Below are 15,920 nucleotides of genomic sequence, written 5' to 3'. Positions count from 1 at the left end.
GAATGAAGACACAGGACAAACTGGCAGGCTGGGTGGTAGTGAAGATACAGACAGGGCTGGCAGGAACACAAATAAGGCAGATGGACAGGGTTAAATTTAAATACAGAACTCAAACTGCAAATGTAGGAGCACACAAGCAGGGTGAGTACAGGGCTGGAACCCAGATAGGAACAAATCATCTGCATGGAGAGGGTGGCGTAAATACCTAGGTACACCTAGCCATTGGCTGGGGAAGGACTTGGAAGTGCACTCACTGGCCCTTTAAGAGGTTTGAGGTGAAGATGCATGCCCTAAGGGGACAGAGGCTAGAGTGCTAGGCAGCAGCATGATGAGTAGTGCAGTGTCTGTGCTGACAGGGGAGAGCAGGGAAGAGGCTGCCACCGGTAGCTGTCCTAAAATAAATATTCCTTTATTTCCAAGAGATGGTGATCAAGGTCTTCGTTTTTGGAGTATAGGAACAGGAGAGCCCCCAATACTTCTAAAAGGGCCCCCGTACTATGTCAGGGCAACATTTCCTTGGTGAAGTCCCCCAAACAGCATGTAAAGGAATGATTCAAAAAAGGAGGCAGTGTGTACTCAAAATGGGAGATATGAAATGGCACCATTTGTCATTTTTACATCTCACCCAAAAAATCCTCTCTGCTTAAAGGGGTTGTCTCACCTCAAACATTGGGGTCATATAGCTAGGATATGCCACTAATGTCTAATAGGTGTGTATCCCACCTCTGGAGCCTTCAAACTGAAGGAGGGCGAACTGCGCATGTGTGGCCGCCCTCCATTCATTCCTATGGCAGTCGCGAAAATAGCTGAGCAGCATACTCAGCTATTTTTGGCAGTCCCATTGAAATTACTCGGAGGGGCACCTTCCATGCGCAGCCGCCCTCCATTCATTCCTCTGGGAGTGCCGAAAATAGTCTAGCGCGGGCTCAGTCCCATACAAGTGAATAGAGCGGAGGATATGTATCATTTCTTCTCTTTCATTTCAATGCAACTGCCGAAAATAGCTGAGCGCACTACTCGGCTATTTTCGGCACAGTCATAAAAATGAATGGAGGTCAGCTGTGCACCATCCTTACCTTTGCAGGCTCTGTTCTAAAGATTTGTGCAGGTCCCAGAGGTGGTACCCACGCCTATCAGACATTGGAGGCATATCCTAGCGATATGCCCCCAATGTCTGAGGTGTGAGGTTCAAAGTGTACCACTTAGTTTCTTTTTCCTGTTATTATACCACCTAATTATACCCTGATATATAAATGTGACATGCTAAATCTAAAAATCATTCCAGCAACATTAGCCCTCTGAAAGCCAAATATTGCTTCTTCCCTCTGAGCCCTGCCATGTCCTCATACAGAAAGGGGTATTACAGTATTCAGGAGAAATTGTTTAACAAATGATGGTTTGATTTTTCATCTATTACTCCTTGTGAAAATGAAATATTTGAGGCTAAAACAACATTTATTGGAAAAACGGTATATGTTCATATTCACAGCCCAATGTAAAAAAATTCTATGAAACAATTGTGGGGTCAAAATTATTACAATACCCCCGGATAATTTCCTTGAGCTGTGTAGTTTCCCAAATCAGCTCCCTTCTTAGGAGGGAGCTCCGGCACATATCGCCCGTAACTCAGGTAGCCCACGCTGCACGTAGTTATTAACCCCCCTCATGCCTGCCGCAACCGGCCCTGGTAACTTTATGGAAAAGTTCCTGATGCGGCTCCCTGCAAACAAGCACGGCACTCTCGCATCTCGCTGAAAAAAAACTATGGGGCAAGATGGTGACCGCACCAGAACGAGCTAATAGGCTCACAAGGTCGGCCTCACAGCCGCCTCAGCACCAGATGGAAACGACAGCCACTGCTTCAAGTGAGAATGAATTTGGGCTGCCCCCCACCCGGGACTTATCTATGTCCTGTACAAATACAGCGATAGAGGTGGCCAAGCTACTAGCACCAGATATCAAGGCCACTTTAGAAACAGCTGTCTCCACAGCTCTGCAACAGCTCCAAAACGAGGTGCAACACCACATCACACAAATCACGGAGCTAGAACAGAGAATTAACAGGGTTGAAGAAGATCTGGACAAGGCCCATATTCAAACTCGAGAGGTACACCAATCAAACCCTAAAGGAAAAGGTTGATGACCTGGAGAACCGCTCCAGAAGAAGCAACCTAAGAATCGTAGGTCTACCAGAGTCAATCCCGCCAAATCACCTAGCCAAAATATGCGCGTCAGAAATACTGTAGGCCCTAGGGCTACAAGGTCAGTTTATAGTGGAGAGAGCGCATAGGCTGGGGCCAATGAGACAGCCTGATCAGGCTCCAGGTTCTAAATACTTGAACTACACAGCGAAAGAAGATATTGTAATGACCGGCGTCACGCAAAGGGAGGGAAATGGGAAGGCCCTGTCCAAGGGAGAGGGAAAGGTGGCGACCCCTGACTCACCTTGAGGCTGGCACCTGACTGCCCTGACGTCCCTAGACGGGTTCCTCACCCGTACGCCGATCACGTGCCTAAACCCTGGCTTTCCCTAAGATGAGCCCTATGTAGTGAACGGGGCGGTGGGATCACTAGTCCGCACCACTGACACTAAAAGGAAAACACCAAGGAGAGGACAGACAATACAGACAAACATATAATCCCAGGTGGGCGACAACAGCAGACCACAAAAGGCCCAACAGGGATCCGGAGGGTAACGTTCTGGAACAACAACCAGGGAACACAGCTACACAGCTCCAGTGGGTCAGTATAGAAGTCCAGGCAGGAAGCTCTCTATCTGGCAACCAGAGAAGTGAGAGAGGGGAATATAAGGAGGTTAGGATTGCTGGACAAGAAACAGCTGAGGAGAAGAAGCTACGGATCCCTGAGTGAGCCAAAAAGGGTTGCAAGGCAAACCCAGAAAGCTACCATTACGAAACAGCACTATCTTTATACACTATCTGCGACTTCCTGACCCCGGGTATAACGGAGTCAGACGTGGCTCTTGACACCCTCGGGACAGATATATACGTAAATACTGAAAGAGCACGCTACCGCTGACAATCCGAGATAGCAGGCTACTACTGTTCAATGATTATTCTGCAGAGGTAGTGAGGCGCAGGAGAGCCTTCTCAAATATCTGTTCTGTCCTCGTCAAGCAGAAGACAAGGTTTACACAAATTTATCCAGCAATGCTACGAGTTTTCCGCCCAGATGGGACCATAGAGACCTTCCTCATACCAGCAGAAGCCTCTGAGACATTGGATCTGGAGAATGGACACTCCTCATCGCAGATGAGTCTGTAACGGAGAGAACTGTTCTCAGGGAGAGGGAGACGGGAGAAGGTATCGAAATGCTACGGTCCCTCTAGGTCGACTTCAAGGACAAATTGACTCGAGGCCTCGCAAACCTCCAGCCAAGGATTGGAGTGGGAAGGGCAGATGACTTGATCTTTGCCATGTGAGATATAGAAGAGGAGCGCATTAGCTTTTCATTTCTTGTTATGTTTCTATCTGTTGGGGTTCCACCTGTCATGATAGCTTTACACAGTGCCAGGCATGAATAGTGTTTCACCAAGGGATTGGTATAGGTGGAATTCACCTAAGCAGCAGAGCACAAATGGTACAGGGAAAATAGATTATTAGATCTAGCTTAAGGGCGAAAGAGGTAATGGAAGAGTAGGTTGTATACTTTGATTAGCTAGGTGTTGGGTAGCGACAACGACTACTGCTAGATTTGCGCCAGGAATTGCATGTCCAGGAATTGCATGTTATCGTATTCAAGGTTTTGGGGTTTTATGTACAGGGAAGGGGTATGAGATGTGTCTTTGTTCTGTATTGCAAGGGTTAAACTGATTAAGGAATCCCGGAGGCCGTTCCTCTCTCTTTGGAGGGCGTCTCCTGTGCAGCTCACCAAGATAAAAACAACATGAGAATAGCCACATGGAACGTCAAGGGTTTGCATTCCCAGGTTAAACTGTACTGAGACATTTACGGAAACTTAAGATCGATGTGGCCCTTCTACAGGAGACGCACCTAGAGGAACAGGATTTTTGGAGGCTCCGAAAATTGTGGGTGGGACAGGTAGTGGGCTCTGCCTCACGGGATAGGAAAGCAGGGGTACTCATTCTTTTACACAGACACTTACAATATGTGGTCCAATCTACTACAACAGATGACGAGGGCAGATTAATAAAAATACAACTCGATTCCCCGTCAGGGCCTATCACGATCTACAACATCTACTTACCTAATACGGCTCAACATGGCTTTTATGGTAGATTGGAGACAGCCTTACTACAAGAATACAAAGGCCAGCTGCTGGTGGCAGGTGATTTTAACAGGGTACATGATGAGAGAGAGGATAGGCACCAACAAACTCCCAGACCATGCCCTAAACCTAGGGGTGCACATCTCCCCTCTCTTACAATTAACAGGCCTGATAGACGTGTGAAGACACCATCACCCAGCAGAGTATTCACACTTCTCCCACGCCCAATCCTCTTGGTCGAGGTTGGATTCTTTTTTGTCCACCTCAGATATCCTGTTAAAGGTCCAACATGTTGAGATCTCTGACTTAGTCATATCGGACCATGCTCCAGTGATAATGGAAGTGAGGGAACAAGTTCCGAAAGGAACAGATTACATCTGGAGACTGCCTCACCACTTGACAATGGATGAGGACTTTGTAGACAGGTTAAGGGGCTGGTGGTGGGAGTTCTCCCAAGATAATGAATCTCACAAAAACAACCCTCAACTGTTCTGGGACACAGCTAAAGCTGTGTTAAGGGGGAGGATTATAGCCTATTCAGCTGGGAAGGGGGGGGGAAGATGTGTAAAAACCTTAAGGGAGACTTATACTTCGTTTATTCAAGACCCCTCAGAGACTAATAAGGTGCTCTGGGTAACAGTCAAACACAGTTTTGATTACTATATGGAGAGTAGAGCTAAGTGGTTTGGTGAACGTAAAAAGGCAGAGCTATTCTGATTTGGTAACAAAGTGGGAAAATTGCTGTCGAACTTGTCAAAACCTTTTACTAGTCATCCCAATTTACATCCCCTGAGAGATGGGACAGGAGTCCTCCGTTCAAACCCAAGGAGATAATGGACATCCTGGGGGAGTATTTTAGATCCCTATACGCCCAGGAGACGTATCACAAAGATAGAGCCAGAGAACTCATGGGAAAATCAGTCTGCCCACCTAATCATCAGAGTCCCTAGACATAAATAAATAGATATATCGGAAGAGGAATTACTCTCTACGATTAAAAGCCTCTCAAATTGGAAAGCACTGGGGCCGGATGGGTTCCCGTAAGAATTCTATAAGGGTTTGCCAGGAGAACTAACACCGACGCTGATGGCCTTATTTAATTCTGTTTTAAATGGCAAGGGGTTACCCCCCTCTGGGAAAATGGCCTACATCAAGGTGCTCCAAAAACAAGGAAATGATCTAATACAGCCGGGGTCTTTTAGGCCAATATTCCTTGTTAATCAAGATGTAAAAATTTTATCCAAGATTCTAGCAAACAGGATGGCAGAAGTGATGACAGATTTGATAGAAGGCCACCAAATAGGTTTCATGAAGGGACGCTCGGTGATCACGAATATTAGACGGGTCCTAGTGGTGCAAGACGAACAGAGGGATAAAAGTCACAGGGGAAACCCAGCACTTTTAGCAGTGGACACCGAAAAGGCCTTCGATAATGTTAGTTGTGCCTGGCTCGATGAAGTTATGAAGACTATGGGCATTAGAGGAGATTTCCGCAACTACCTGATGGCCATATATGAAGAAGCACAAGTACCGTATATACTCCAGGCTTCCTATCCACTAGAATAGACATTAAAAAGGGAACTCGACAGGGGTGCCCTCTGTCTCCCCTTTTATTTAACTTGGCCCTAGAACCCCTGGCCCAACTCCTATTACAAACCAACTTGTATGAAGGGATAAAGGTGGGAGCCAGAGAGATTAAGTTGGCCTGTTTTGCCGACGATTTATTGATTTTTATACAATCCCCAGCCTTTATGTAAAGTCTTGTCTAAAGCCCACACTCCCTGAAGATATAAGTGAGGGCCATGAACATGTGGAGTCACTGTGGGTAGAGATACATGGAGCTAAAAACAACAATAAATTACTAATAGGAGTTTACTATAAACCACCTAATATACCAGAGTCCACAGAAAATCTACTACTAAACGAGATAAACGAGGAGGCAAATCATAATGAGGTGGTTATTATGGGGGACTTCAACTGCCCAGATATAGACTGGGAAACTGAAACTTGTATATCACATAAGGGAAACAGGTTCTTGGCAATAACCAAAGACAATTACCTCTCCCAACTGGTTCAGCACCCGACTAGAGGGACGGCCATACTGGACTTAGTATTAACCAATAGGCCTGACAGAACAACAGACGTGCAGGTTGGTGGACACCTGGGATATAGTGACCATAAAGTAATAACCTTCCAATTATCATTCAAAGAGCGTTTCTACAGGGAGGAACAAAAAAACCAAACTTCAAAAAAGCTAAATTTAGCCAACTAAGAGAGGCCATAGGCCTAACTAACTGGGACAAAGTCCTCAAAAATAAAAATACAGCCACAAAATGGGATATCTTTAAAACATCCTAAAATCTCATTGTGAGAGGTACATACTGTATGGGAATAAAAGGTTAAGGAACAAAAAGAAACCAATGTGGATAAATAGAACTGTAAAAAAAGCAATAAATGACAAAAAGAAAGCATATAAATCACTAAAACAGGAGGGTAGCATGGAAAAACTATAAGGAAACAAATAGAACATGTAAAAATAAATAAAAGCGGCCAAACTAAAGATCGAGAGATTAATTGCCAAAGAGAGTAAAACTAACCCTAAAATGTACTTCAATGATATAAATGTTAAAAAGTATAAATCTGAAGGTGTCGGCCCTTTAAAGAGTAATGAGGGGGGAGTCGCAGAGAGCGACGAGGAGAAAGCAAAGCTGTTAAATATTTTTTTCTCTAATGTATTCACTGAGGAAAAATAAACTGTCAGATGAAATGCTGAATGTAAAAATAAATTCCCCATTAAAAGTGTCCTGTCTGACTCAGGAAGAAGTACAACAGCAACTTAAAAAGATTAAAATAGACAAATCGCCAGGACCGGATGGTATACACCCCCGTATCCTAAGGGAATTAAGTAATGTCATAGCCAGACCCTTATTTCTGATATTTGCGGACTCTATATTGACAGGGAATGTCCCACAGGATTGGCGCATGGCAAATGTGGTGCCAATATTCAAAAAGGGTCCAAAAACAGAGCCTGGAAACTATAGGCCAGTAAGTTTAAGATCTGTTGTGGGTAAACGGTTTTCTAAGAGATGCTATCTTAGAGCATCTCAACGGAAATAAGCAAATAACGCCATATCAGCATGGCTTTATGAGGGATCAGTCATGCCAAACTAATTCAATCAGTTTCTATGAGGAGGTAAGTTCTAGACTTGATAGCGGCGAATCAATGGATGTCGTATATCTGGACTTCTCCAAAGCATTTGACACTGTACCACATAAAAGGTTAGTATATAAAATGAGAATGCTCGGACTGGGAGAAAATGTCTGTATGTGGGTAAGCAACTGGCTCACTGATAGAAAACAGAGGGCGTTTATTAATGGTATAGACTCAGATTGGGTCACTGTCACTAGTGGGGTACCTCAGGGGTCAGTATTGGGCCCTATTCTCTTCAATATATTTATTAATGATCTTGTAGAAGGCTTGCATATTAAAATATCAATTTTCGCAGATGACACTAAACGGTGTAAAGTAATTAACACTCAAGAGGACAGTCTACTACAGAGGGATCTGGATAGAGTGGAGGCTTGGGCAGATAAGTTGCAGATGAGGTTTAACACTGACAAATGTAAGGTTATGCACATGGGAAGGAATAATGCAAGTCACCTGTACATACTAAATAGTAAAACACTCGGTAACACTGACATGGAAAAGGATCTAGGAATTTTAATAAACAGCAAACTAAGCTGCAAAAAACAGTGTCAGGCAGCTGCCCTCAAGGCCAATAAGATATTGGGTTGCATCAAAAGGGCATAGATGCCCGTGATAAGAACATAGTCCTACCACTTTACAAATCGCTAGTCAGACCACACATGGAGTACTGTGTACAGTTCTGGGCTCCTGCAAATAAGGCAGACATAGCAGAGCTGGAGATGGTCCAGAGGAGGGCAACTAAAGTAATAACTGGAATGGGGCTACTACAGTACCCTGAAAGATTATCAAAATTAGGGTTATTCACTTTAGAAAAAAGACGACTAAGGAGAGATCTAATTACTATGTATAAATATATCAGGGGTCAGTACAGAGATCTATCCCATCATCTATTTATCCCCAGGACTGTGACTGTGATGAGGGGACATCCTCTGCGTCTGGAGGTTTGTACACAAACATAGAAGAGGATTCTTTACGGTAAGAGCAGTGAGACTATGGAACTCTCTGCCTGAGGAGGTGGTGATGGTGAGTACAATAAAGGAATTCAAGAGGGGCCTGGATGTATTTCTGGAGCGTAATAATATTACAGGCTATAGCTAGAGATGTCCCGAACTATTCGCCGGCGAATAGTTCCCGGCGAACATAGCTTGTTCGCGTTCGCCGCGGCGGGCGAACATATGCGATGTTCGGTCCGCCCCCTATACGTCATCATTGAGCAAACTTTGACCCTGTACCTCACAGTCAGCAGACACATTCCAGCCAGTCAGCATACCCTCCCTCCCAGACCCTCCCACCTCCTATCAAATAGCAAGGACAGCATCCATTTTAGGAACAGCATCCATCTTAGATTCATTCTGAAGCTGCAGTGTCACAAATTTGACTAAGTTGTAATCGCAATGCGATTAATACGGGTTATATTAATCGCATTGCGAATTCAACTTAGAGCTGGGTTCCTAATGGTTGTTGTATTGCTAGAATATAACGAAGATTGAGAATATAGTGCTATATCCGTTATATTTGTCAATTCTAGCAATACAACCATTAAGAACTCAGATCTAAGTTGTAATCGCAATGCGATTAATACAGGTTATATTAATCGCATTGCGAATTCAACTTAGAGCTGGGTTCCTAATGGTTACAGTGGCGTTGCTATGGCTGGTGTCACCCAGTGAAGTAGAAAATCGTGTCCCCCCCCCCCCCCCCCACCGAAGCCATAATAAAGAGATAAAGAGAGAAAAAGTCACTAAGTCAGCTCCAATCAGATATCAGAGTCTTGGTCTATGTGCAGATATCTGATTGGAGCTGACTTCTTATTTTCTCTTTTGCACATAAACGTTTAAACTATATTCCTTAGTGAAAATGACCAGTCCACACCATGTGGGTCTATATTTATGAGGGCCCTCCTGAGCAAAGATTAGTAAATGTGGCCGGGTGGCCCCAGCCCACAGTTCACCCCAACCCCTTATGTCTCCTGGCCTGGGGCCATCTCTATAATAATCCACAGTAATTTATGAATGGGGTTAGGTTATTAACTTATTATTATTGGGGTATTATTAAAATAATTTGGTCTATAAAATCAGAGCCGCTCTACCTACCTCCTCCTCCCGTCACCAGAGACTCCTGCAGGGCAGCTGCCGCGGCGCCCCGCCACTCACCAGGCTGCAGTAAATCACACCCATGTCCCCCTTTACCACGTGACGGCGCGACTAATACAACCATTAGGAACTCAGACCTAAGTTGTAATCGCAATGCGATTAATACAGGTTATATTTAATCGCATTGCGAATTCAACTTAGATCTGAGTTCCTAATGGTTGTATTGCTAGGATATAACGAAGATTGAGAATATAGTGCTATATTCGTTATAGTCGTCAATTCTAGCAATACAACCATTAGGAACTCAGATCTAAGTTGTAATCGCAATGCGATTAATGCAGGTTATATTAATCGCATTGCGAATTCAACTTACCACACTCTGCGTCAACTACGTAATTTTCCATGGGAGTTTTGCCATGGATCCCCCTCCGGCATGCCACAGTCCAGGAGTTAGTCCCCTTGAAACAACTTTTCCATCACTATTGTGGCCAGAAAGAGTCCCTGTGGGTTTTAAAATTCGCCTGTCTATTGAAGTCTATGGCGGTTCGCCCGGTTCGCCCGTTCGCGAACATTTGCGGAAATTTGCGTTCGCCGTTCGCGAACGGAAAATTTATGTTTGCGACATCTCTAGCTATAGCTACTAGAGGGGGTCGTTGATCCAGGGAGTTATTCTGATTGCCTGGATGGAGTCGGGAAGGAATTTTTTATTCCCCTAAAGTGGGGAAAATTGGCTTCTACCTCACAGTTTTTTTTTTTGCCTTCCTCTGGATCAACTTGCAGGATGACAGGCCGAACTGGATGGACAAATGTCTTTTTTCGGCCTTATGTACTATGTTACTATGTTCCTTGCGCTCTTGTATGCCCGTGTGTGTCGATCCCCCAGTCCCCTTCAGGGTTCTTTCCTCACCGAAATATACCTGTTTACTGCTGGTTTTACATATAATAATATCTGTTTAAATGTTTATTCAATAAAGATTTTTCTTATTATCAAATGGTGGAGCCGTAGTTCTAATTTTTGGGTATCAGTTGTGAATAGTGGAGGCTCTCCTTAGTTGAATTTCTCCATGACCCGGTGCTTATAATTGGTGGCTGTACAGGGGAACAGTAACCTTGGGCACTACAGCTGCGGTGAAATTAAAACTGCCCTAGGCTCACTTCTGTGCGTTTATTATAACGCCCTTGGTAGTTTTCAGTTGCCAAAGGTGGCTGAACCATGAACATGACCATCAATAATGAGCTATCTTTTGGCTCTTTATTGATCGTATACCCTCTGATTGGCACATGAACAAGCAAATGCTTGTTCATTGTTCAATCTTGTGCCCTTTCATATGAGCCCTTGTGGGAATCACGGTCCAACAGCATCATCATCATCATGAATTCATTAAAGGGGTTCTGCAGTTTGTTTAAACTGATGATCTATCCTCTGGATAGATCATCAGCATCTGACTGGGGGGGGGTCTGACACCCGGGACCCCTGCCGATCAGCTGTTTGAGAAGGCAGCGGCGCTCAAGTCGTGCTGCGGCATTCTCACTGTTTACTGCTGGTCCAGTGATGTCACGACTAGTATCACTGGCCTGGGCTGGGCTAAGCTCTGTTCACTCGAATGGAGCTTAGCCCCGCTCAGGCCAGTTGATACTAGTCATGACGTCACTGGGCTAGGGGTAAACAGTAAAAAGGCCGCGGCGCTGCTGGAGCGCCGCTACCTTCTCAAACAGCTGATCGACAGGGGTCCCGGGTGTCAGACCCCTACCGATCAGTTTAAACAAACTGCTGAACCCCTTTAATAAATTGTAATTTTACAGTTTGATTAATGATTTCCCGATGACGCTCTGACATTACTAGTGTGATTACCACAAGGGACATGCAAGGGACATACTGCTGTTAAGGCTTCTTGCACACGACTGTATGCTCTCCGAGACATACGGTCCGTGAGCAGGCCATATATCCCATAGTGGCATTGATCGTGCGCAGGGGAGTACACAGCATGATAGTTTACAATGATGCTGTGCAAGTCGAGCTGCCCGCGGGTCTAATGTCTAGCACTAATAGATCATATGAGTGCGGGACAATAGCCCAGTGTGCGGCACAACATGGACAGCATCATGATGCTATGTACTCCCGTACGCACGATCAATGGCGATCCGGGACATATGGCCCGCTAACGAACACTCTACATCTTTTAGTGCATATAGTCGTGTACAAGAGTCCGAAAGGTGTGGTCCATGATCAGAGCTGAAACCGGACCGACTTGGAATTTCAACAAGACAGTCCCCAAGAGATTAGCAACGGAGCATTTAAATGGGGGACACTTTGAGATGCTACTCAATACAAAACGAATCCGCTAAAAGGATGAAAAAACGGAAACGAACGTGACAAACGGATCCGCATTACAGACGGATCCGTTTGTACGGATCCGTCTGAATGGCTTCCGTTAGTCTCCGTTTAGTCATTTTATTGACGGATCCTTTTCAAATGTGTTTCAAACGGATCTGTGAAACGCCAGTGTGAAAGTAGCCTAAGGATACTTTCACACTTGCGTTGTTGGATTCCGGCAGGCAGTTCCGTTGCTGTAACTGCCTGCCGGATCCGACAATCTGTATGCAAACGGATACCATTTGTAGACTGATCTGGATGCGGATCCGTCTCACAAATGCATTGCAATACCGGATCCATCTCTCCGGTTGTCACTTGGAATAACGGATCCGGTATGGACATGCGCATGGGCAAACCGCAAAACCGGATCCATTTTTCCGGAACACTTGGTGCCGGATCCGACATTAATGCATTTCAATGGAAAATAATGCCGGCATTATGGCAAGTGTTCTGGAATTTTGGACAGAGAAAGCATGCTGCGGTATTTTCTCCGTCCAAAAACCGTACAGTGACTGAACTGAAGACATCCTGATGCATACTGAATGGATTGCTCTCCATTCAGAATGCATTAGGATAAAACTGATCTGTTTTTTTCCGGTATTGAGACCCTAGGACGGAACTCTATACCGGAAAAATTTAACGCAAGTGTGAAAGTACCCTAAGGCTACACTCACATCTGCGGTAGCAATGTTCCAGTAGCCTGTTCCGGCAGGCAAGTGGAAGATCGTCCGGACATAAAACGTTCTCCGCTTGTCAGCCGGGTGCGAACGGAATGTCTGCCGGACCCCAATATACTTTAATAGGGCTAGCTGACATTCTGTTCATTCTGGCAGGCTGTTCTCTGACGGAACAGCCTGGCAGAATGAAATACACAGATTTGAAGCTAGTCTAAAAGACGTGGCAAATACCTCTTAAATTCAACAGCCTACTGTACACTACGTCTACTTTCACACTAGCATTTTCAATTCCGCTATTAAGATCCTATGATGTGATGAAAACGCTTCAGTTTTGTCCTCATTCATTGTCAATGGGGACAAAACTGAACTAAATGAAACGGAATGCACCAAAATGCATTCCGTTCCGTTTAGTTGCTCTCCCATCGCGGACAGAATAACGCTGCAAGCAGCGTTTCTTCTGTCCGCGATGTGGTGCGGAGCAAGACGAATCCGTCCTGACACACAATGTAAGTCAATGTGGATGGATCCGTTTTCTCTGACACAATAGAAAACTGATCCGTCCCCCATTGACTTTCAATGGGGTTCATGACTGATCCGTCATGGCTATAGAAGACATAATACAACCGGATCCATTCATGACAGATGCAAGCGGTTGTATTATTGTAACGGAAGCGTTTTTGCAGATCAAAAAATGCTACTGTGAAAGTAGCCTGACTGGTCATAATAATCTTCCCCATAGTGTTCAGTCATTCTTTAAAGTTTACATATTCATAAAAAAAAAATAAGCAGGCATTTGGTTTTGATACCTTATAACATTCAGTTAAACTAGCGGGGGGGGGGGGGGGGGAATAGAATTACATAAATATTAGAAATTGGAAAAGTTGCTGCTTAAGTTTTTATAATAGCAATTTGCATGTACTCCAGAATGTTATGAAGAGTGATCAGATGAATTGCATAGTCCTTCTTTGCCATGAAAATTAACTTAATCCCAAAAAAACCTTTCCACTGCATTTCATTGCTGTCATTAAAGGACCTGCTGAGATCATTTCAGTAATCGTCTTGTTAACTCAGGTGAGAATGTTGACGAGCACAAGGCTGGAGATCATTATGTCAGGCTGATTGGGTTAAAATGGCAGACTTGACATGTTAAAAGGAGGGTGATGCTTAAAATCATTGTTCTTCCATTGTTAACCATGGTGACCTGCAAAGAAACGCATGCAGCCATCATTGCGTTGCATAAAAATGGCTTCACAGGCAAGGATATTGTGGCTACTAAGATTGCACTTCAATCAACAATTTATAGGATCATCAAGAACTTCAAGGAAAGAGGTTCAATTCTTGTTAAGAAGGCTTCAGGGCGTCCAAGAAAGTCCAGCAAGCGCCAGGATTGTCTCCTAAAGAGGATTCAGCTGCGGGATCGGAGTGCCACCAGTGCAGAGCTTGCTCAGGAGTGGCAGCAGGCAGGTGTGAGCGCATCTGCACGCACAGTGAGGCGAAGACTTTTGGAAGATGGCCTGGTGTCAAGAAGGGCAGCAAAGAAGCCACTTCTCTCCAAGAAAAACCCATCAGGGACAGATTGATCTTCTGCAGAAAGTATGGCGAATGGACTGCTGAGGACTGGGGCAAAGTCATATTCTCCGATGAAGCCTCTTTCCGATTGTTTGGGGCATCTGGAAAAAGGCTTGTCCGGAGAAGAAAAGGTGAGCGCTACCATCAGTCCTGTGTCATGCCAACAGTAAAGCATCCTGAGACCATTCATCTGTGGGGTTGCTTCTCATCCAAGGGAGTGGGCTCACTCACAATTTTGCCCAAAAAACACAGCCATGAATAAAGAATGGTACCAAAACACCCTCCAACAGCAACTTTTTCCAACAATCCAACAACAGTTTGGTGAAGAACAATGCATTTTCCAGCACGATGGAGCACCGTGCCATAAGGCAAAAGTGATAACTAAGTGGCTCGGGGACCAAAACGTTGACATTTTGGCTTCATGGCCTGGAAACTCCCCAGATCTTAATCCCATTGAGAACTTGTGGTCAATCCTCAAGAGGCGGTTGGACAAACAAAAACCCACTAATTCTGACAAACTCCAAGAAGTGATTATGAAAGAATGGGTTGCTATCAGTCAGGAATTGGCCCAGAAGTTGATTGAGAGCATGCCCAGTCGAATTGCAGAGGTCCTGAAAAAGAAGGGCCAACACTGCAAATACTGACACTTTGCATAAATGTCATGTAATTGTCTATAAAAGCCTTTGAAACGTATGAAGTGCGTGTAATTATATTTCACTACATCACAGAAACAACTGAAACAAAGATCTAAAACGAATATTTGTGTCATTCTCAAAACTTTTGGCCACGACTGTACATCAGTTTTTAAGATGCCATACGTCTAGTTCCTGCTTCATTTTATCAAACATTCCATTAGGTGGCAGTATTTTGCTGTTTGCAACACTGTCATCATCCTTGAAAAGGAATTCTGCCAATGCAACTGTTGCAAATTCACATAAAGCAGACTGATTTATTTATAAAATGTTCGTTTTCTATACATCAGTAACATTGCTGGATATTACAAATATTGCATTTTATTATTTGTGTAACTGAAAATAATCAAATTTTCATAACAAACTGATGATAGGGACAAAAGTAAAGCTGGGACGATGAACAATACAGATATGCTCCTTTGTTTTGCAGTATGTAAGACTGCTTGCAGACGATGCGGCCCTTGCATCACTTTTTGGGAAAAGCCTACTCTGTGAAATATTTCAGGGCTGTGCCTGCTGTATGTATTTGTACTGTGACCCTTATCATCTGCTGAGTAAAGAAGAGACTTTAGTTTGCTATACTCACTGCCATCTTCCTCTTGTCCTATTGCCTTGCACAGGGCCGGTTTTGGACAAAATGGGGCCCTGAGCAAACTTAAAAGTGGGAGTATTGTACCAACAGTCATATTCAGTCAATTTAGTATATAGTTAATAGTTTATAGTATAAGCCCCCAGCCCCAAACTGTATACAGTATAGCCCCCCAGCCCCACACAGTATATAGTATAATACCCCTGGTCCACACAGTATATGGTATACTACTTTCAACCAGGGCTGTATTTAGATTTCATGCTGCCCTAAGTACTTTAGTGATGGCCGCCGATCCCTATTGACGCCCATACAATTTAGCTAGCTGACGGACAAACGTTCCCTAGGCCATCAGCTATCCTTCACAACTCCCCCATAAGCATGCACACTAGACTGAAAGCCATGGTGCAAACAAAAACAAAAAAAATTCCTACGCCAGTATTACTAAGAAGCTCATTGGAGTTAGGTGCACG

The 15,920-nt window shown here is 44.4% G+C and overlaps 1 protein-coding gene across 1 annotated transcript in view; it reads left to right on the top strand.

Annotated features, from left to right (window-relative positions):
- RNF182 (ring finger protein 182) overlaps positions 1 to 15,920 on the top strand; it is a 175,454-nt gene that overhangs the window by 50,148 nt on the left and 109,386 nt on the right. The gene's annotated exons all lie outside the window — the stretch shown is intronic.

This window comes from Bufo bufo, chromosome 5 (assembly GCF_905171765.1).
Source record: "Bufo bufo chromosome 5, aBufBuf1.1, whole genome shotgun sequence".
Lineage (NCBI taxonomy): Eukaryota > Metazoa > Chordata > Amphibia > Anura > Bufonidae > Bufo > Bufo bufo.
This window is presented reverse-complemented; position numbering and strand designations above follow the sequence as displayed.